The following is a 24392-nucleotide window of genomic DNA, read 5'->3' on the forward strand; positions in this document are numbered from 1 at the left end:
AGAAAAAAGGGAAAATGTCCTACAGTTACGTAGAAAAAATAAACATCTGTGATTGTACCACAAAGCCCTAAGTAGAAAAGACTGATACAGACCTGAATGATAGGAAGGATTTGTCTTTGAAAACAAAGGAGTAATTTATTAGGGCTATAAAATGCATTGTGAGGACACTAAAGTCAAATTAAATAAAACCAACAAGAGACAAAACAATGTCCTAGCTTTGTGCATTGGGAGCTAAGGCTTCACTGAGCACTAATTATATCTGTTGGAAACCAAGCAAATTAAGTATGTTCCCTTTTAAACATGGTGTGTGTGTGTGTGTGTGTGTGTTAACAAGAACATTTCAAAGAACAAAGCATTTGAGTTATTTTCCCAAATTAATCTTGGGAATTAAAGAGTAGGTTATACAAGGTTTCTGGACTTTTTTCAAATGTGCCCTGGGTAACACTGACGAATATGTATGCTGAAGATACATTTAAAAGCCAAATATCAAGTTTTGTAGTTTTGGGCTCTCCAGTATGCCTCAGAAGCTAAGGTTCTTAAAACAAAGTATGAAAACACATAAGCAAATTTGCAGGATCTAAGGCGTTCATAACTGAGAATGTAAAATACTTTCAAGCAAACAGTCGAAGTCAGTTTGTAGCTTATTTATTTTTGTGGTCTTCATTGTATTTCATCTAGTCAGTTCTATTTCCAAAAGTACTGAGGTTCTTTGAGTCTGATCTTGAAACAAGGCTTCATTCTAAGAATGAAGGAACAAAACAGTATGGAAGACCCTATTCTGAGAGCAAACTATTTGAACACAGTGCCATTCGTTCACCCAAAGCATACGCATCATGTGGAACGTATATGTTGACTCCAGAAGTTTATAATTCCAACTCGACATGACTGTGATGGGGGTGCAGGGTAGAAAGGTAACACACTAAAGAGGAGGGGATGCCATGCAGGTACACACAGCACAGGAACTCAGCCCAGTCCCAGAACTGAGCCAGCCTTGGTTAATATATACTTGCTTTTCTCTCCACCTGTAAATTGTTTCACACTCAGGCTAGCTGGCTAGGGCACAATTTTGCTTCAGTCTCTAAGAAAACAAGCTTGCTGTGGTGACCCTTTAGGGGAAGCTCTTGGTTTCAGGACACAGCCACTCCTCAGAAGCTCTTCCTGCTGCATCCCATAGAAGTATCTCTTTAGCACCCACATCCCAACAAAAGCTAGAGGGGCCCACGAAGTAGTCATGAAGGCCCGCCAGCCACATAAGGCTATCAATGCAACAATGAAATATATATGCTTGTGAAAATAACTACCTGAATTCAAGCTTGTTGTTTCTATGCCAATCTGATTGCTAGTTATGAACATCTAATAATAAAACCAAAAACATTAACTAAACACAATTTGGTAATAAAATGTTTAAAAATGGAATTAAGATTTTGGTACAATCATAATAAAATGGGATCTTGGTAGTAAAATAATTATAAACTCTACCCTCTTTCTAAATATGCCCTAAAAAGCATACAAAATACAAAAACTACATGAAATAACTTGTGTGAAAATTTAAACTTATTTGTATAGAGTTTACTTTTTAAAGAGTATACCAAAGGGAGTGAGGGTGGTGTTTGGCAGTGGCAAAGATCCACGGAAGAGACAAAAGAGCATCTTATCACTGATATTGTTTAAAATGTCTGGAGTGGCCAGGCCTGGTGGCTTACACCTGTAATCCCAGCTACTAGGAAGGATGAGCCAGGAAAATCGCTTGAACTTGGGAGTCGGAGGTTGCAGTGAGCCGAGATTGCGCCACTGTACTCCAGCCTGGGCAACAGAGGGAGACTCCATCTCAAAAAAAAGAAAAAAAATTCTGGACCACGGTGATAAGGAAAGTCAGCTTTTAGGACTCTTAATTATTGTTAGGACTCTTTATTATTGTTTTCAAAATCTCTACAGACACTGCTTCCCTCCTTGCTTCCTCCTACTGCCCCCCTGCCCCTGCCTCGGTACAGCACTGTCACAGGTTATCTAAATTTAATCTTTACGGCCTTTATATTCACTGTGTAGAATTTTTCATACAATAAAAGAAGGGGATTTCAAACAAATTATTAGGCAACCAAGCAATACTGTTAATAGTAAAATTAGATAAACTCTGAGATATAAAAGGAAAACACCAACTTCCTATCACTTAGATACTACTTTGTCACAGACAGTGTAATAGACACACACTTTTTTTTTTTTTTGGTGATAGAGTCTTGCTCTGTCACCCAAGCTGGAGTCCAGTGGTACGATCTCAGCTCACTGCAACCTCTGCCTCCCAGGTTCAAGCGATTCTCTTGCCTCAGACTCCCTAGTAGCTGGGATTGCAGGCATGATGAGCCTGCAAGCCTGGCTAATTTTTGTGATTTTTTTTTTTAATAGAGATGGGGTTTCACTATGTTGGCCAGGCTAGTCTCAAACTCCTGACCTCAGGTGATCCAGCCACCTCAGCCTCCCAAAGTGTTGGGATTACAGGTGTGAGCCACTGTGCTCGGCCAGACATATACTTAAAAAAAAAAATCAAGTTACCAGTCTTCGGGACTATACCAAATATTAGTTTAAATATTAGTTTCATAGTCATCTTGGCTCTTTTAAAATAAAAATTAGTACACTTTACATTAAAATTTTAAAAATGAAACTGTTCCAAATAGCCCGTATATAAAAATAACTTTCTAAAACATAATATTAAGATAAACACTAAACTTTTAAGAATAGCTTAATTTAAATTTTTGTGATATACTTTTCTATTTATTCCTCGGTAAGAATTTTTCAGTTCAAGAAAAAGAAGCCTTCTCTTTTTCTTGAAGGTATGGATGAAGCAAAACAAAACAAAAAGAAGTCATTGATCTCCCCCGACTTGCCCTCCAATTATGAAGATATGATTCACAAAGAATATTCACAATGTCTCTGCCATTGCTAATCTTATCCTGAAGTTAGTGAGGAACATGAATTTAAGCAAGAGAGGCCCAGATGTAGGTTAACATTAAAGAGATGAATGAGTGATCACTGGGAGTAAACTCGGTTGTTCTTGGATGGAATTGGGCTAAAGGAAAAAGCTAAAATGAAGAAGCTATCATGGTATCTGCCCTTTAGACTGAGTTTGGGTCCTTCTGCTCAGAGGAGTGAAGTCATAGATGGCCTTAACATATATACAATTTATATGAAATTACATATAAAATTATATATAATATATATGAAATCATGCATACATAATTTCATCTTTTCAGTATTTCTTGGGCTTAAAATTTTTTCTCTTACAATAAACACTTTTTAAAAAAAGAAATGTTAGCTGTGTAAAGAAGTTCTTCCATTTCTAGCCCAAGAGGCATTCTTCTCAGCTAACTGTGAAGACAGACACTAGCTACCACTAGACCCTGCAACTTATCATACAAGAATAAAACTGGTTGGAAAGCCATTTCCACAGAGTAGGGGTCAGTGCCTTAGTACAGCCTAGAAGAGAGGTTCATTAATTAACCTTACCTAAGGATTAATAATTTTTATCAGTAGTATTGAACAACTGGAAAAATGTCTATTAAAGTTTATAAGGCAACACTAGAGTAATCATAAATACCAAAAATAGGATAGTTCATCATGACTAATGCACATAGAAATTAAAAACCAAATGCTATGACAAATAGAAAGTACCTAGAAAGGTAAAGCCATCTACAACGAACCAATTAGAATGCATCTACACTTGTTGGGGAATCTGCTGTATGGTGTTTCTTTAGTTAAGATGGTTTTTAGAAATGTAGTTTAATATCATGAATTTTAGTAGGCACATTGCATGGAAGAGATGTAATAAATAATTTTGCCGTGTTTGGATCTTAATCCACCCTTGTTTGATTTCCCCTCATGCATTTTAGCTAGGATATAAAAAGTAGGAGGTTCCTTAATTTTGAAATATGGGAAATAAAGGATGAAGGAAAAGGAATAGGAGTTATTTAGCCTGTCAGAAAGAATAATGATTTTTTTCCCCCTAAGATTATTTGCTTAGTCATTCCCACGGAAAAGAGTGAGTTTAATCTTGGAAGTGGTAGGAATGATAGAAATCCTGCATCAAGCTTGTCCAATCCATGGCCTGCAGGCTGCATACAGTCCAGATGGCTTTGAATGCAGCCCAATACAAATGCATAATCTTTCTTAAAACATCATGAGATTTTCTTTTCTTTTTAGTTCATCAGTTATCGTTAGTGTATATTATATGTGGCCCAGGTCAATTCTTCTTCTTCCAATGTGGCCCAGGGAAGCCAAAAGATTGAACAACTCTGTCCTAGACAGAGCATGGGCTATTTTGTCTTGCCCCTGCGGACTGAGGGACATTGACACATCTCCCCTCACTCCTACTCCTTCACCTCCCAACCCCAGCTAATGTTGTGATTATCTTAGTTGGTCAGTGTGCCACATGCCTGTGCCTCCTATTTGCCCACCTTACTCCAGCCCGTTCTTCAACTACTCCCCACCTATGTGAGGTAGCCACAACTCCCTGCCCTGCCATGTCCTGCTTCCTCTGCTTGGAACATCTTTTTCCCCACTTCACCCACCACCACCTCCCTGCTACCTTGCAGGGTTCTGGTTGATGCGATGGTGGTGGGGAGAAAGCACCAGCAGATCCAAGTGCTTCCTCTTTGCCAGGCACATACAACGACTCAAAATAATCCACTGAAGTAATATTATTATTATTCCCATTTTACTAATGAGGCTCTGAAGGCTGTGAAAGGTGAACTAACTGGAGACAATATGACTGGTACGAGTTGGGAGCTGAGATCTGAATGGAGGCTGACTCGAGTCTTGGCACTCAACCTTTCCCTGGAAGGCGGCAAACCTGACAGGGACAAGGCAGATATGCATATTAAATGCAAAGAAACAGTTTTCACCTCCACAAAGAAATACTCCATTAAAATAATTTCAATACATGACTCTTTATATTTCGTTCTAGAAGGTACATACTATTCATGTTCATCTTATGTGTCTATCATTAAAAAAAAACAACAGTGTTTGCAGAATTTCTTTTTCCCTCTAAAATAACAATTTGGATAATTATATTAATATCATTTTTCTAGAGAAACCATTTACATTCTAGAAAATGTTAATGTGCTTTCCTTGAAAGAATGAAAATAATACCTAAGCTTTAACACAAATAGAGTGGAAAAAATACAAAAAGATGTGGAATATCTCACTATTCTTGTCATTTTATACTGTGAAAACAAAAATATACTATAAAGCAATGTGTGGCTTTTCTGTTATGACCTGAAAGATCACATTTTTTACTTAGTGCTTCAATACATACATGAGAAAATACCAAATTCTTTTGCTCAAAGGAGCTTCACCTTGGACAACACCTTGTAATGGCCTGAGAGCTGAGCCTCAGTTTTGGTAAGAATGTGGTTTCCCTTGTAGTATAGTTTGAAATCCGGTAGTGTGATGCCCCCCGCTGTGTTCTTTTTGCTTAGAATTGACTTGGCTATGCGGGCTCTCTTTTGGTTCCATATGAAGTTCATGGTGGTTTTTTCCAGTTCTGTGAAGAAAGTCAATGGTAGCTTGATGGGCATAGCGTTGATTCTGTAAATTACTTTGGGCAGTATAGCCATTTTCACGATATTAAGGCTACAGTAATCAAAACAGCATGGTACTGGTACCAAAACAGAGATATAGACCAATGGAACAAAACAGAGGCACCGGAGGCAACACAACATACATACAACTATACAATCTTTGATAAACCTGACAAAAACAAGCAATGGGGCAAGGATTCCATGTTTAACAAATGGTGTTGGGAAAACTGGCTAGCCATGTGCAGAAAGCAGAAACTGGACCCCTTCCTGACACCTTACACTAAAATTAACTCCAGATGGATTAAAGACTTAAACATAAGACCTGGCACCATAAAAACCCTAGAAGGAAATCTAGGCAAAACTATCCAGGACATAGGAGTAGGCAAGGACTTCATGAACAAAACACCAAGAGCATTGGCAACAAAAGCCAAAATAGACAAATGGGACCTAATGAAACTCCACAGCTTCTGCACGGCAAAAGAAACAGTCACTAGAGTGGATCGGCAACCAACAGAATGGGAAAAAATTTTCGCAGTCTACCCATCTGACAAAGGGCTGATATCCAGAATTTACAAACAACTCAAGCAGATTTACAGGAAAAAAACAAACAAGCCCATTCAAAAGTGGGCAAAGGATATGAACAGATACTTTACGAAAGAAGACATATATGAGGCCAACAATCATATGAAAAAATGCTCATCGTCACTGGTCATCAGAGAGATGCAAATCAAAACCACATTGAGATACCATCTCACGCCAGTTAGAATGGCGATCATTAAAAAATCTGGAGACAACAGATGCTGGAGAGGATGTGGAGAAAAAGGAACACTTTTACACTGTTGGTGGGAGTGTAAATTAGTTCAACCATTGTGGAAGACAGTGTGGCGATTCCTCAAGGCCTTAGAAATAGAAATTCCATTTGACCCAGCAATCCCATTACTGGGTATATATCCAAAAGACTATAAATCGTTCTACTATAAGGACACATGTACACGAATGTTCATTGCAGCACTGTTTACAATAGCAAAGACCTGGAATCAACCCAAATGCCCATTGATAATAGACTGGATTGGAAAAATGTGGCACATATACACCATGGAATATTATGCAGCAATCAGAAATGATGAGTTCGTGTCGTTTGTAGGGACATGGATGAATCTGGAAAACATCATCCTCAGCAAACTGACACAAGAACAGAAAATGAAACACCGCATATTCTCACTCATAGGTGGGTGATGAAAAATGAGAACACATGGACACAGAAAGGGGAGTACTAAACACTGGGGTCTATTGGGGGGAAAAGGGGAGGGCCAGTGGGAGGGGGAGGTGGGGAGGGATAGCCTGGGGAGAAATGCCAAATGTGGGTGAAGGGGAGAAGAAAAGCAAAGCACACTGCCATGTGTGTACCTATGCAACTGTCTTGCATGCTCTGCTCATGTACCCCAAAACCTATAATCCAATAAAAAATTTAAAAAAAAAAAAAAAAAAAAAAAAAGAATGTGGTTTCCCGCTGGTCAACTTGATCCCCTTTGGTCTCATTATAGAGTATTCATGGGTTCAGCTGAACCATTTAGCAACATTTAAAGCATTCTTAGTATTTACCTCAGGGGAAAAGACACATTTCAAGGATAGCTGAGGAATCTAATATATTTAGCTGCTACTCTAAAGCAGACAGGCCTGCTTGAAAACAAGATCACAGCATACATTGCTCTTTGCAGGACCTCTGTGGGTAAGAAGCTCTTTCTTTTAACTGATTATGTAATATTTTAGCTTTGGTAGTAAAAGATTCCAGATGTTTACTCTAACAGCTTTGTACACACACGGGGATTGATGTTAGACACATAATCACCGGTTTTGGAGCAGGGCCAATTGTGTACATATGCTGTTTAATTATGTTGACACTCTAGGCATTTCAAACATCAACAGAATTTCTCAGCTCATATTCCCATTACAATTTCTGCTTTAAATGATTATAGAGGGGTATGGAAACTGGGCATTACATATGCTAATGAAATCTATCTAAATCTTTTTACTTTTAATAGATTTGGAGGTTTCATGGGTTAAAACTCTCTAGCCTATAAATAGCAGGTAAATATAATACAAAAACTGCCAGGAAACATTTCCCTCAGAATTTGTTGCTGCATGCTAATGTAGCAATTTCAAAAAAAATTCTTTGTCATTGTTCTCCTTCCTAAAAATTCACCTCACAAGGGAACTCAGTCCTGAAACAGTCCTGAGTTCTACAACTTGACTTTGGGATATACTTCTCTATACAAACAGTGCTAGAAGTTCGTTTTGTATAAACATTCCAAAGTTCCTTATCTAGATGATTCTGAACAACCTGCTATGAGTAAAAAAAAAAAAAAATACTTAGAATTTTGATTTATATTAATGACTCAAATTACTCCCAATTCCTTTTGGGAAAAATGAAGCAGTGACATACACAATATTCCCACAAACTTTCTAAAAGACATTTCAAAGTCTTATGTGTGAAACTGCAAAATGAGTAGCTCATCACAAGAAAGGATAAACTGGGCTAAGAAACTGCTACAAACTGAAGGACTTTTTCAAAAAAGCAAGCTCAATGGAAAAATCCCTGATTGGTAAATTTTTCAGATACAGAATTTCCAAGCATCTCAAGACCATACTTATCCTAAGTCACTACTTCTCCTGGGATATGGGAGGTTTCCTTCATGTACTATAGGCTGCTGACATCAGGCACATATATTTAAACTAAACGCATACACCAAAACATATATTTCATCAAAGTAACTAACACGATGAAGAGAAACAGGATATTTTGGTAAATTCATTTGGAACATATTTATAACCAAAACATATAGGTCACATCAACCCCTTGAAGTACCTCCTCAGATTTTTGAGATTACTCTGAATAAGAAATATTTTCAAAAGTGAGGGAAATACTTGTAGTTTTACATGTGTGGCTGCTATTGAAATCCCTATGAAACATTTTTTTTCAAGTTCTCCCATTCCCACTCTGATCCATCAGACACTACCTAACAAGAGGCTTTAGAAGCAGGTAGGCATTTTCTAGTCATTTACTTTAAAGTCTCTCAGACCACCAATTATTTACCATTCTTACTCCCAACAGCATTAGTTCAAAACCTTTATCGTCTCTGGTCCTCATAATTTTATAGTTGCTTTTACCTCTCTGTGATCCACCTGGCACACTGCCACCAAATCCAGCCCTGGCCTCAGCTGGGCTCAAATCCTGTTAGTACCTCTACTGTGCATGTGGCAGAAGTTTACAAAGGGCTGCTGATTGAGTTCAAGAAGTCTTTTCACACCATCACAACGAGGACAGATGGGTCTCAAGGGTAACAAAGAGCCAAAATATACTTGGAAAATCCAAGTTAAAGGACAGTGTTAAAAACAAACCAAAAAAAAAAAAAAAAAAACCTCAAACAATCTAGCATCTTGGGATGTTGGAATTAAAAGTTTGGCAATTGGCAAAATCAAAGTAATTCAGAAATCTAGCATGTACTGGCAGAGAATCATAAACTCCTATAATACCTGAAAAAAACTGAGGAGGGGAGGAGAGAAGAGTCTACAAGTTAATTTGGCACCAAGTTACCAGTTATAAAAGAAAGTTTATTGGATTGTTGTCTCAGACATTATATAACTGTAAAGAATCTTCATTTATACTGAACGTTGCAGAAGTGAAGCTGGTCAGAAATCAGACATATTTAAGAGGAAGTACCGTATTGCCTACTGTTTCAACTCACTGTTCCTATGACCATCTTGAAGGGGTCTGCAACTTATGGCCTGCTGCCTGGTTTTATAAATAAAGTTTCATGGAAGTCAGGTTCATTCATTTATGTACTGTCTATGGCTGCTCATGTGCTACAGTGAAGTTGAATAGTAACAAGAGTCCATATTGCCTGCAAAGCCTAAATTATTTATATACCAAGCCCTTCACATAAAAAGTGAGTAGGCCCCCTGACTAAGTGACAATATGGAAGAAGGTAACCCTCCTGGTCCTGGACCTACAGCTGATAACACCTGGCTATACATCCAGTCAGAAGTATAGCCGTCGGAGGTGAGAAAGCAAATAAGTCATTGTTCCTCTTTTGTTGATGAGCACAGATTTTCTAATGGTATCTTTTAATAGCAAATATTTTAATAAAGATAGAAACCAGTAGTGATGAAAATACTATAGTTATTTTATTTTTAAAATTTTAGTATCTGGATGTCTGTTTTCTGCCTACTCTGTAATATTCATACTATAAATAAGATTTTATTTTATAGATCATCTCTATGGTACTGATATTTGTAAAAACATACTTGTAAATATTGAGTGATTAGCACATTCTGTAATCAACTATAGAATATCTGTGTTGTTTACTATAGGACACTGAAATACTGTTTCTATAGAAAATAACATTAAAATCGTGAAAATATTTCTATTAACTGATTTATGAAACAAAGATGTCTTAAGTTATCAAGAGAATTGGTGGTTTAGTCCAAGAATGTAATAATTAAGCACAATCTGGCCTTAACTGCATTGCTTTGTGCCATGGTTGGAATATATTTTTTGATGCCTAACTATCCCCAAAACCAGCCAATTGTCTGGTACAGTATGGGTGAGGAAATACTTTTTGAGTCCTAACTTTGTCCTAGACGTTAATCTAGGATGCTTATCTACTAAAATCTAAGTTTAGGGGGAAAAAAAATAAATTCAGAGATGTCTATTTAGTTTTTAAAAGAAAGAAATTAAACATTATTCACTTGACTAACATGTATTTCTACATGGAAATTTCTGTTGCATTGCAGCATCTCAGCATTTGACTATGGCATTAGAACAGCACTGCAGAGAATCACAGGCTGTAAAAACATTTCTGTGTGTGATAGACAAAAACTTAATATTGGATTAAAAGGAACAGAATCCATCTTACCAGGATAAGTGGTTTTAAGGAGTCATCCTACAGAGCCCTGCAGAGGCTTCATTGAAAACACGCATAATTACATGGAATAAATTCATTTCTGCTTCTTACAGTCCCTCTACCTGGGTTTACAAACCATGGGAAAGAATGCAGATTTACACTGTCACAGAAAATACTTAAAATCCATGGCTTTTAAACAAAATGGGGTTTTATTTTCTCCTGAATAAAACATTATTTGGATCATGGGGAAAAAAACTAAGAATCATTTTATCACTAAGTTGTAACAAATAAAAGTGACTTAACGTTTATCAATTATATATTAGAAAACAAACAAATTGAAATCAACTTTGAGGCAATTTAGACATATGGTATCATAATCGAAATCCCAAGATACTTTATCCTTTTGCCTTATTTTTATTTCAAAGTTTATTTTTACCCAAAATAAATTCACACAATAGCATGCTTCTTTGTAAGTTCCCTTAAACTCTTTTTAAATAAAGTGAGGCACAAATAAGCAAACCAGGAAAGATTAAACAAAACTGATGATTTGGCTGCCATTTACTGACAGACTAAACAAGTTAAGAATAAATATCTCTGAGGAAACAACCCAATTAAATGTTGGTTAGATGGCTGATTCGAAGATAAATAGTAACCAGGAGTATAACTCGGACGTCAGAGTTTAAGATTGATTTATTTTTTCCTTAACCGGTGGGTAAAACTGTTTTTCTATTATAATAAGAATGGTCAACATTTAAATCAACAGAGAACTTTTAAGTTTTAATAATGAAAGAGTGCCAAGGAGAAGGTTTTGTTCATCAGAACAACAAATAATCTGTTAAGGAAGTATTTTGGATCTTAAATTAATGCCAATCATGAGTACAGAGCACAGCTGATGATTAACAGAAGATGCATCATTTAAACACGGTGGTAGAAGACACTGATTTACTTCTAATGAATACATGGTACATTACAAACAGTGATAAAAATGAACATATTTAAAGAACAGTAAAAGAAACCCTTTTGTTTCTTGAAATTGGGGCTTATGGTTTTAGCCACCAGAGGTCACCCTTCCCCAGAGAGATTAAAAAGCAGGGCTTCCAAAGCACTGTCACTTACTGTGTATTTGTTAAAGGGATACAATGAAAAATAACATGGGTTGGGAATATTCTTCTTTCCTCAGCTAAAACATATTTGAGGCTGGGCCTGGCCCACACTTCTCCTTAATGCAGACATGCTGGTAATGGAGAACAGGAGAGCTACAAACAGCCTGAGAGGTTAAAGTGGTCTACATGATAGACTTGAAACAGATTACTGAGGAGTGCGGGACAGGATGCAGTTCTCTGGAAGAAGAGAGACTTGTGGAACAGCACCATGCTAATGAGGGATAATGGAGGGAACTGGGAGAGGTTTCCAGACTTCCTACTGTATTGTAAACACAACCATTCCTGGACATCCTTCAGCTAACACTGCAGTAAAATTTTATATGGCTCTTTTCAATTTGTTTTGCATATCAAACCTAATTATTGCATACCAAATTTGGCTTTTTTTAAAAAACAAATTAATATTCAGAATTCAACATACACTTTCAAAATTGAATTGAAGAAAAAGAGATCTTTAATCTATCATGGAGGCTTGTACAAAATATACCCAGTACACTCTTCCTCATTCACCCCTCCTTACATATAATACAAGAAGGAGCTAACAACCGAAAGTTTCAACCTCTTGTTACAATTGTTAGTTAAGAGGGCCCAGTTCTCTCTATTTATTGTCACTTACTGTAGCTGCAAGAAGTAAAATTCAAAGGTTAGAGTGCGTTTTAATAGTTTCATGTAAGTGGTCAAGGAACATACAGACATTTATGATTATAACCTTCCAAAGCACAGTATTTATTCCATGTAGTACCAAAGGAAATCCCAAAGAAAAGGTACTTAGTAGCCCAGAAAAATCCTTAGCAGTTTCTTTATGAAATACTTGGTTCGAATTCATTGTTTCACATTCCAACATACTGGCAAATAAGGTTATCACATATCATTGTATCTTTTGATACCTAACAACTTTTTTCCCCAACTACACAGGAAAAGTATGCTCATTAAAAAAGATTCCAAAAATAAAAAAGGCTCTCAGAAAATAAAATCACCTATAATCCCACAGAATGCCGGGAAAGAAAATAAAGTTCTGAGTGCAACATATTTTTAAAACACACAAATTAAATTTATACACAATCTCAAATTCTTTTAATTATAATTCATCTACATTATACCCAAATCAACTATAATCTGCTCCCACTTTACCAATGACATAGTTCTGACAGGTTCATCAAGAACCTGATGCTGCATGGGCTTTCTTCATATTGTTTCCTATTTCCTTGCACCTTCTTTGATGTCCCCAGAGTATCTGCATAGTTGACATTCTTCACAGACATTCTGTCCTGACTTCTACATCCCGTTTTCCAGGGCTTCTCCCACCCATCTAGTCATCCCCCTCTGTCATCTTCTGGGCTGTTCTTTTGCAGGCTAACATTACTAAATTTCTGTCTCAGTCCTCTATGATTCTTATTCTATCTCCTCTCTCCCCAGGTGAAGAAAGTCATCCTTGTGGTATGAACTATTAAAACTACATGTTGAGGTGCCTAACACATAATAGGTGCTTAATAAATGTTTAATTTTATTAATGGCTTAATGATTAACTACTTTCCAATCTAATCTCCAGGAAATCCTCGGCTTCAAGGCCACAACCACACAGCAGAAGCCTCCTACCACAGTTGAGACTGGTAACTGGCTGGTTAATCATAAAATCAGGTTAAAGCAGTGAATCATGAAAACATGAAAGTATTTTTACATTTAACTTTAACCAGACAAATGCTCATTCATCTGCCAATAATTTTAGAGTCAAGGCCATCTCTTAAGTGAGGGCCTGCTGACCCTTCAGTGTCTTTCTGGCCTAAATCATACCCACGGTGAATTATTGTTGCTATTCAGATTCTGTTTGTTTGTTTAAACAACAGCTTTACTGAGATACCATTAACATGCCATACAATTCACCTATTTAAGGCATACAGCTTGATAGTTTTAAATGTGTCACAAAATTATGGAACTATCACCAATCACTTTTGGAACATTCTCATTACCCAAAAAAGAACCCACTTATCTATTAGCATTCACTGCCCATTTCCCACCAAGTCTCCAGCCATAGGTGATCATTTACTTCCTTTCTGTCTCTATAGATTTGGCTACTCTGGATATTTCACATAAGTAAAATCATGCATGTGGTTAAGACTCAGCCACATTGTAGTAAATATCTGTAATTCACTCCTTTTTATTGCCAAATATTTCATTGTATCATTATATCACATTAATTCAGATCATCTGAGTCGTTTCAATTTTGGGGTTATTATGAATGATGCTGCTATGAACATGTTCTGCATGAACATGTATTTTTACTTCACTTGGGTACGTAATTAGGAGTAGAACTGCTGGGTCATAGTATAACTCTATGTGTAACACTTTGGAGAACTGCCAGACTCTTTTTCAAGGTGGCTGTAACATTTTACATTCCACCAACAGTGTATGAGGGTTCCTATTCTTTACATTCTCACTCACATTCCTTATCTGCCTTTTTAAATTAGTATTACGCCTGTAATCCCAGTACTTTGAGAAGCCAAGGTGGGCGAATCACTAGAGGTCAGGAGTTTGAGACCAGCCTGGTCAACATGGTAAAACCCTGTCTCTACTAAAAATATAAAAATTAGCCAGGTATGGTGGTGTGTGCTTGTAATCCCAGCTACTTGGGAGGCTGAGGCAGGAGAATCATTTGAACCCAGGAGACGGAGATTGCAGTAAGCTGAGATCATACCACTGCACTCCAGCCTGAGTGACAAAGTGAGACTCTAACTCAAAAAATAAAATAAAATAACAAATTAATATTACAGCCAACTTAGTATGAAGGGATATCTCATTTTCATTTTGATTTCCATTTCCCTGAAGGTTAATAATGTCAAGCATCTTTTCATTTGCTTATTAGCCATTTGTATATAGACATTTGTCTATTCAGGTACTTTGTCTATTTGCTAATTGGGCTATTTGTCTTTTTTATGATGAAGTTCTTATATACTGTAGAAAACAAGCTGTTTATCAAATTATTTGCAAATATTTCCCAACAAAGTTCACATTTCACTTTTTGATGGCATCATGTGAAAGACAAACATTCAATTTTGATAGGGTTCTGTTTACCTATCTTTTCTTCTGTTGTTTGCATATTTGGTGTCATATCTAAGCAATTGCTATTTAATTCAGAATCAAGAGAATTTATGCCTAAGTTTAGTCTAAGAGTATTATAATTTTACTTCTTACATTTAAGTCTTTGATCTACTTAATTTTTACATATGGTGTGAGATGGGTGCTAACTTCACTATTTTGCATGTGGCTCTCCAACAGATCCATGAACATGGGATATCTCTTATTTTGGTCTTCTTTCATTTATTTCAACAATGTGTTATAGTTTTCAGTGTATAACTTCTGAAATTTTTGTGAAATTTATTCCTAAGCATTTTATGTTTTGATATTATAGAGCTATTTTCTAAATTTCATTTTTCAATTGTTTACTAATAATATTTAGAAATGCAGTTGAAATTTGCATACTGATCTTGTATCCAGCAATCCTGAATAGTTCTAGTAAGTTTTTAATGGATTCCTTAAGATATTTCCATATGCAATGTCATATTCTCTGCAAACAGAGGTAGTTCTACTTTTTCCTTTAAATTCTGAATGCCTCTTATCTCATGTTCTTGCCTAAATGTCCTAACTAAAACCTCCAACACAATGTTGAATAGAAGTGGCAAGGGTGGAACTCCTTGTCTTTTTTCTGATCTGAAGGAGAAAGCATTCAGTCTTTTACCATTAAGTATGATTTCAGCTGTGTGTGTATGTATGTATGTATAATTTATGTATGTATGTGTGTGTGTGTGTGTGTGTGTGTGTGTGTGTGTTAGATGCCATTTACCAGGTTGACAGTCACCTTCTATTCCTAGTTTATTGAATGCTCTTATCATAAAGAGGGTTAAATTTTGTTAAATGCTTTTTTTTTTGAAATAATCATGTAATTTTTGTTCTTTATTCTATTGACGCAGTACATTAAATTGACTTATTTTTGTATGTTTAACCAACCCTTGCATTCCTAGGGAAAAAATCCCATTTGGTCACAGTGTACAGTCATTTTTATATGCTGTTGAATTTAGTTTGCAAGTGTTTTTTGGAAATTTTTGCATCTATATCTATTAAAAATGTTGCTGTACAGTTTCCTTGTAAAGTTTTGTCTGGTCTTGGTATCGGTAATTCTAGCCTCACAGAATGAGCTGGGACATGTTCCTTCCTATTTTTGGAAGAGTACACAACTTTTAGCAAGTATTAACACTTGCTAAAATGTTTGGTAGAACTGATCAGTGAAGCCATTATGAGATCTTTATTCCAATGAGATATAGAAATGTTACTCCAGGCTGGGTGTGGTGGCTTATGCCTGTTATTCTAGCATTTTGGGAGGCTGAGGTGGGAAAATTGCTTGAGGCCAGGAGTTCAAGACTGGCCTGGGCAACAGAGCAAGACCTCATCTCAATTAAAATTTAAGAAAATAAAAATAAAGAACTATTACTCTAGTACAAGTATTTCCTCTTCCCAGTTTTTGTGTCTTTATTGTGATACATACTATGTAAGACATAGACGTTCTGGGAGCTTACAGACCCCAAAATAAACCATCACACTTATTACTTTGCAGAATTCTTTTACTATTAAATAAGCTGAAGTAAGTAAGAATGGCAAGAGTGAACTTGCTATATTCATCTTATTTACCATTCCTCATTCATTTCTTTCTGTGGATTTATCATCTCGTATAATTTCCTTATTCCAATACATCTTTGCATCACCTGTCATCTCCTTTGTGTTGGCATTATGACATATATTGTATTTCCATCTTCTGTTGAGCTTTTTGAGTGTATGTTTTCTCTCAAATCTCAGAAGTTTTCAGCTACTTCTTTTCAAGTTTTTTTAATTTTTTTGGGTCCTTTTTCTTCCCTCTCTCCTTCTAGTAATCCCATTATAAGGTCAGTGCCCTTAATGACATCTCATATTTTTCTTAAGGCTATGTTCATTTTTCATCATTTGTTTTTCTATTTTTTGAACTGCATAATCTCTAGTGATCTATCTTCAGGCTCATTAGGTTTTCTTCTGCCAGCTAAAATCTACTGTGGAGCCCCTTTAGTAAATTTTTTTCATTATTATACTTGCTACTCTAGAATTTCTATTTTTTTTAAATATATATTATTTCCCTTTGTAAAGTATTTTCTCTTATTGTTGGGTTATTTTATATTTATATTCCATTTTTACATTTGTTTCATTACAAAGTGTAGTATTTTCCTGGAGGTGCAATAGCAAATTACCATACACCGGGGGGAGCATAAAACAACAAATATGTTCCTCTCACAGTTCTGGGGGCCAGAAGCCCAAAATCACTTTCACTGAGCTGAAATCAAAGTGCCAGCTGGGCCAGGGTCCCTCCAAAGGTTCCAGGAGAGAATCCTTTACTTGTTCTTCGAGGTTTTGGTGGCTTCAGGTGTTCCTTGGCTTGTGACCATCTCACTCTAATCTATGCCTCCACAGTCCAACTGCCTCATCATCTGTCTTTAAAACTCCCTCTACCACTCTCCTATAAGGACCCACCAAGATAATGCAGGATAAGTCCCTCCTCTCAAGATCTTTCACTGATTTATTTTGTTATATACAGTAATATTCACTATTTTGCTATATAAGGTGACAAGAATACACTTGAGATATACACCAAACGTGATACTTACATTCATTTTCTTCCTGTTAGATCTTAGACAAATGCCGCAAAGCTGCAAATTTTAAGCTGCAGCTCTGAGGCACCTCAGAGACACATAGTTTAAAAATCATTATCAACCAATCAATACCCAGAAAAATTAGTTCCCCCTTATAAGATAATTATCTAAGTCACAGTTTAAAATACGGCATTAAAATCTTAGTAGTATGTTTTTGCCTAATCCAAACATTTCTTAAAAGGAAAAATAAATCCTACTGGTGATACAATATGACATAATAAAAAACAGTAATAATTTTAAAAAATAGCATTGTACCCTTCTGCAAAATGATGAATCTCTTTCTACAACCAGGAATCCTTTTAAATTTCAAGATTTCTTTTAAGTCAACTTAGTTACACACACACACACACACACACACACACACACACACACACAGTGTGCACCCAAACTTCCACACAAGCCTATGCCTGAAGAACATTTATGTTTTTTAGTCTGTTCTGGGAGCCATAAGAACGTTTAGATTTTTGTTGCACCAAAGTTACTTACAAGAATTAATAGCTGTAAAGTAATGAGACTACATTTTTATTTAATATATAATTTCATGCATGCAGATGGGTGCTGTACCTATTAAGGTAGGCAATTTGGGAAATATATTCTTTTCTATTTTTTGCTACTTCTCAAAATATATTTGAACTCCCCTTTTAGAAATGTCTTCTATATTAAAAACAGTATTCCTAAACTCACTTATTTACCCCATGTGACATGTTTTTGCTATTACTAAAATTATTTTGAAAAAATATACCACAATAGAGTATATTCTATACTGGACATACTGCAGCACTCTCCAAGGGACAATTACCATCACTCCATAATTACCTGAGCCAACTAACTCCTCAGTCTCCTTTGTGCAATCCATCCCCATGCCACCTCTGACCCAAAAGACTTCCTCTAAATGCCTGTTTGCTTAAAAGACAGCATATCACACCACTTCACCACTGTGGCTAAACCAAACCAGGTGGAAGTCAATAATCTCACTTAGCCATGATGCATGGGAGGACCAGATTTTTACCAGAATTTAGTCCAGTTCTTGCTGGGAGAGTTTGGATGCATCAGCTCAAGCCACTCATAAAGTAGTTATTCTAAATAATTTACCTTATTGCCAAAAGGCCAACATCAGACATTGGGTTTGGGGCCATATCAAATTTGCCAATGTACTTCCTCATTGTAATGACTCCTGTGGTGAGCAGGTGATCATCCCTGATTTGACCCAGTACTCATCTTCTTTCCTCTGGGAGCAGCAGGGGGTACAACAAGAACATAGAGTCACCTACACCCCCTATCTGCTGGTTCTTGAAACTATGTAATTTCTGGTTAGTGATTCCAAGTCGTAAGTGTTGTTTCTTTACAACGTTATCATCCTCTAAGAAATCAAAATCACATTCTGTGGCTACTAATGCTGGGATCCATGTGTGGTTTTATAAAAATTCCTATTTTTAGTTTAGTTTTTTTAGTGAATGAACTTTATTTGTTTGTCAATAAGAAATGTTAAAGTGACATGTTAGAAAATTTCAGTCTAGTTGTAAGATGTAAAGAATTTTTAAATGTAAAAAATTGATTTACTAAAAAAAATAACAAGGTTCTACAGCTATTTCCAAAAATATTTTAAGCAAGAATAAAATCCTCACAGGCAGCTCCAAATTGTTAAATTCACTACACAAGTTTAAATAACTTGTGTAGCAGTTACATTTATATCCTAATGGATAGAGTTAAGAAACATGATTAAATGAAGCAATCCTTTAAAAACGTAAACCAAAACTGGCTTTTACAGTAGCAAAGAAATTCTCAAAGATTCATCTCAGGAGGGACTCAAGATGGCACAGTGAGAACAACCCAGGATTGAAGCTCTCGGTGAACGCGCGGAGGGTTAGTCAGGGCCGCATTTCCAGATGGATCTGTGTTGCCCACAGAACGGGGAAATTCCCAGGTATAAAAGAGACGTGGGACGCCAGGCAGAGGTTTTGGCTGGTGCAGCCGGCGGCCGGCGATGTAGCACGGTGGCGCTTCACAGCACTCCGCACAAAGCACACTGATCCGGGTGCCCTGTTGAACCAACAATCTGAGACTTGAGAGGGCAGATTGGCATATCTATCTGACTGAACGGGACTTGGACAGTAAGCCAAGCCAGGAGATTCCAGGGAAACGGCATTTGGGGTAGTGCAGTAGGACAAACAAAACGGCGATTCCAAACGTTCTGGGTGGAGAGTTTCACCGCGGGCACAGCTGAACCCAGGACGGTGCAGCTCGGTGGGGGAGGGGAGTCCGCCATTACAGAGGCAATACGCCCCTACTGAAGTAAACGCCCATTGCTGACGCAGCCTGCCGTTGCCGAGGCAACCCACCACAACAGAGAGACTCCGCTGCAGGGCATAGCCAGTGGCAGCAGGGCAGAGACCGCAGCAGCAGGACAGAGCCTGCAGCAATAGGGTGGACCTCATACCAGCAGGGCAGAGCCTTGGCAGGCAAATAGTGACTAGATTGCCTCCTAGCTGGGCAGGACAGCGCAACAGACACATAAAGAAAACCCCAAACCCACGAGACAGAGCATCTGAGAAAAAAAGGGTTTTTTTAATGAGTTCTGCTGCAGCAGAATTAAACGTAGCAGCCTAACAGCCCTGAATGAACAACAGAGCTCACAGCTCAGCAATTGAGCTCCTATAAAGTACAGACTGTCTCCTCAAGCAGCTCCCTGACCCCTCTATATCCAAAAGACTGACATTTGGCAGGCATCATTCTGGGACAAAGATAGCAGAAAAAGAAACTGGTAGCATCCTTCACTGTTCCGCAGCTGCTATAGGTGCACCCCAGACAAGCAGGGCCTGGAGTGGACCTCAGCAGTCATACAGTGAAGGGGCTAGACTGGTAGAAGAAAAACCAAGTAACAAAAATACTTCATCACCAACAATCTGGGTGTCCACTCAGAGACCCAATCGAAAAGTCAGCAACTACGCAGACGACAAGTGGATAAATCCACAAAGATGGGAAGAAACCAGCCCAAAAAGGAGGAAAACACCTGAAACCAGAACACCTCACCTCCTAGAAAGGACCAAAACTCCTCACCAGCAAGGGAACAAAGCTGGACGGACAATGACTGTGATGAAATGACGGAACTAGACTTCAGAAGGTGGATAATGAGAAACTTTGTGAGCTAAAAGAACATGTATTAAATCAATGCAAAGAAACTAAGAACCTTGAAAAAAGATATGAAAAAAGATTTGAGGAAATGATAACAAGAATGGATAACTTAGAGAGGAATATGAATGAATTAAAGGAGCTGAAAATCACAATACGAGAACTTCACGAAGCATGCACAAGTTTCAACAGCCGAATTGACCAAGCAGAAGAAAGAATATCAGAAGTCGAAGATAAACTCAATGAAATAAAACGAGAAACCAAGATCAGAGAAAAAAGCGCAAAAAGGAATGAACAAAGTCTCCAAGAAATGTGGGACTATGTGAAGAGACCTAACCTATGTTTGATAGGTGTACCAGAATGTGATGAAGAGAATGAATCCAAGCTGGAAAATACTCTTCGGGACATTATCGAGGAAAATTTCCCCCACCTAGCAAGACAGGCCAACACTCAAATGCAGGAAATACAGAGACCACCACAAAGATATTCTGTAAGAAGAGCAATCCCAAGGCACATAATCGTCATATTCAACAAGGTTGAAATAAAGGAGAAAATACTAAGGGCAGCCAGAGAGAAAGGTCGGATCACCCACAAAGGGAAGCCCATCAGACTCACAGCAGATCTCTCGGCAGAAACACTACAAGCCAGAAGAGAGTGGGGGCCAATATTCAACATCCTTAAAGAAAAGAACTTTCAACCCAGAATTTTATATCCAGCCAAAGTGAGCTTCAGAAGTGAAGGAAAAATAAAATCCTTTGCGAACAACAAGTACTCAGAGATTTTGTCACCACCAGGCCTGCTTTACAAGAGCTCCTGAAAGAGGCACTACACATAGAAAGGAATAACCAGTACCAGCCATTCCAAAATAACACTAAATGCTAAAGAGCATCAACATAATGAAGAATCTACAACAACTAACGGGCAAAACAGCCAGCTAGCATCAAAATGGCAGTATCAAATTCACACATAACAATATTAACCCTAAATGTAAATGGACTAAATGCACCAATCAAAAGACACAGACTGGCAAATTGGATAAAAATCCAAAACCCATCAGTGTGCTGTATCCAGGAAACCCATCTCACATGCAAGGATATACAAAGGCTCAAAATAAAGGGATGGAGGAAGATTTACCAAGCAAATGGAGAGCAAAAAAAAAGCAGGAGTTGCAATTCTCATCTCTGATAAAATAGACTTTAAAGCAACAAAGATCAAAAGAGACAAAGAAGGACATTACATAATGGTAAAAGGATCGAGACAACAAGAAGAGCTAATGATTCTAAACATATATGGACCCAATACAGGAGCACCCAGATACATAAGGTAAATTCTTAATGACTTACAAAGAGACTTACACTCCCACACAATAATAGTGGGAGACTTTAACACTCCACTGTCAATATTAGATAGATCAACCAGAAAGAAAATCAACAAGGATATCCAGGGCTTGAACTCAGACCTGGAGCAAGCAAACCTGATAGACATTTACAGAACTCTCCACCCCAAATCCACAGAATATACATTCTCAGCACCAAATCACACCTACTCTAAAATTGACCACATAATTAGAAGTAAAGCACTCCTCAGCAAATGAAAAACTACTGAAATCATAACAAACAGTCTCTCAGACCATAGTGCAATCAAGTTAGAACTCAGAATTCAGAAATCGACCCAGAACCACACAGCTTCATGGAAACTGAACAACTGGCTCTTGAGTGTTGACTGGGTAAACAACGAAATGAAGGCAGAAATAAAGAAGTTCTTCAAAACCAATGAGAACGAACACACAACATGCCAGAATCTCTGGGACACATTTAAAGCAGCCTCTAGAGGAAAGTATAAAGCAATAAGTGCCCATATGAGGAGAATGGAGAGATCCAAAATTGACACCCCATCGTCAAAATTGAAAGAGCTAGAGAAGCAAGATCAAAAAAACTCAAAACCCAGCAGAAGACAAGAAATAACTAAGATCAGAGCTGAACTGAAGGACACAAAGACACGAAAAACCCTTCAAAAAATCAATAAATCCAAGAGCTGGTTTTTTGAAAAGATCAACAAAATAGACAGACCACTAGCCAGATTGTCTAAAAAGAACAGAGAGAACAACCAAATAGATGCAATAAAAAATGATAAAGGGGAAATCACCACAGATTCCACAGAAATTCAAACCATCATCAGAGAATATTACAAACAACTATATGCACATAAACTAGTAAACTTAGAAGAAATAGATAAATTCCTGGACTCCTGTGTCCTCCCAAGCCTAAACCAGGAGGAAGCTGAAACTATGAATAGACCAATCACAAGGTCAGAAGTCGAGGCAGCAATTAAGAGCCTACCACACAAAAAAAGCCCAGGTCCAGATGGGTTCACAGCCTAATTCTACCAGACACACAAAGAGGAGCTGGTACCATTTCTTCTGAAAGTATTCCAAATAATCCAAAAAGAGGGAATCCTTCCCACATCATTTTATGAGACCAATATCATCCTGATACCAAAACCCAGCAGAGACCCAACAGGAAAAGAAAACTTCAGGCCAATATCCATGATGAACATAGATGCAAAAATCTTCAATAAAATATTGGCAAGCCGATTGCAACAGCAAATCAAAAAACTTATCCATCATGATCAAGTAGGATTCATCCCAGGGATGCAAGGCTGGTTCAACATACGCAAGTCTATCAACGTAATTCACCACATAAACAGAACCAAAACCAAAAACCACATGATTATCTCAATTGATGGAGAGAAGGCATTTGACAAAATTCAACAGCCCTTTATGCTAAAATCCCTCAATAAACTCGGTATCATTGAAACTTATCTCAAAGTAATAAAAGCTATTTATGACAAACCAACAACCAATATCATACTGAATGGGCAAAAACTGGAAGCATTCCCTTTGAAATCCGGCACTAGACAAGGATGTCCTCTTTCACCACTCCTATTCAATATAGTACTGGAAGTTCTAGCCAGAGCAATCAGGCAAGAAAAAGAAATAAAGGGTATTCAAATAGGAAAGGTGGAAGCCAAATTGTCTCTATTTGCAGATGACATAATAGTATACCTAGAAGACCCCATTGCCTCAGCCCAAAAACTCCTGAAACTGATAAGCAACTTCAGCAAAGTCTCAGGATATAAAATCAATGTGCAAAAATCACAAGCATTCCTCTACACCAATAACAAACTTTAAAAAAGTCAAATCAAGAACAAACTGCCACTCACAATTGCTATAAAAGAATAAAATACCTAGAAATACAACTCACAAGGAACATAAGGGACCTCTTCAAGGAAAACTACAAACCAGTGTTCAACGAAATAGGAGAGGACACAAACATATGGAGAAACATTCCACGTTCATGGTTAGAAAGAATTCATATCGTGAAAATGGCTATACTGCCCAAAGTAATTTACAGAATCAACACTATCCCCATCAAGCTACCATTGACTTTCTTCACAGAACTGGAAAAAACCACCATGAACTTCATATGGAACCAAAAGAGAGCCCGCATAGCCAAGTCAATTCTAAGCAAAAAGAACACAGCGGGGGCATCACACTACCGGATTTCAAACTATACTACAAGGCTACAGTAATCAAATCAGCATGGTACTGGTACAAAAACAGAGATATAGACCAATGGAACAAAACAGAGGCATCGGAGGGAACACAACATATCTACAACCATACAATCTTTGATAAACCTGACAAAAACAAGCAATGGGGAAAGATTCCCTGTTTAATAAATGGTGTTGGGAAAACTGGCTAGCCATGTGCAGAAAGCAGAAACTGGACCCCTTCCTGACACCTTACACTAAAATTAACTCCAGGTGAATTAAAGACTTAAACATAAGACCTGGCACCATAAAAACTCTAGAAGGAAATCTAGGCAAAACCATTCAGGACAC

At 37.4% G+C, this 24392-nt stretch overlaps 1 protein-coding gene across 2 annotated transcripts in view; it reads right to left on the reverse strand.

The window, feature by feature from the left end:
• RASSF8 (Ras association domain family member 8) overlaps positions 1 to 24392 on the reverse strand; it is a 67301-nt gene that overhangs the window by 35341 nt on the left and 7568 nt on the right. The gene's annotated exons all lie outside the window — the stretch shown is intronic.

Source organism: Callithrix jacchus, chromosome 9 (genome assembly GCF_049354715.1).
Source record: "Callithrix jacchus isolate 240 chromosome 9, calJac240_pri, whole genome shotgun sequence".
Lineage (NCBI taxonomy): Eukaryota > Metazoa > Chordata > Mammalia > Primates > Cebidae > Callithrix > Callithrix jacchus.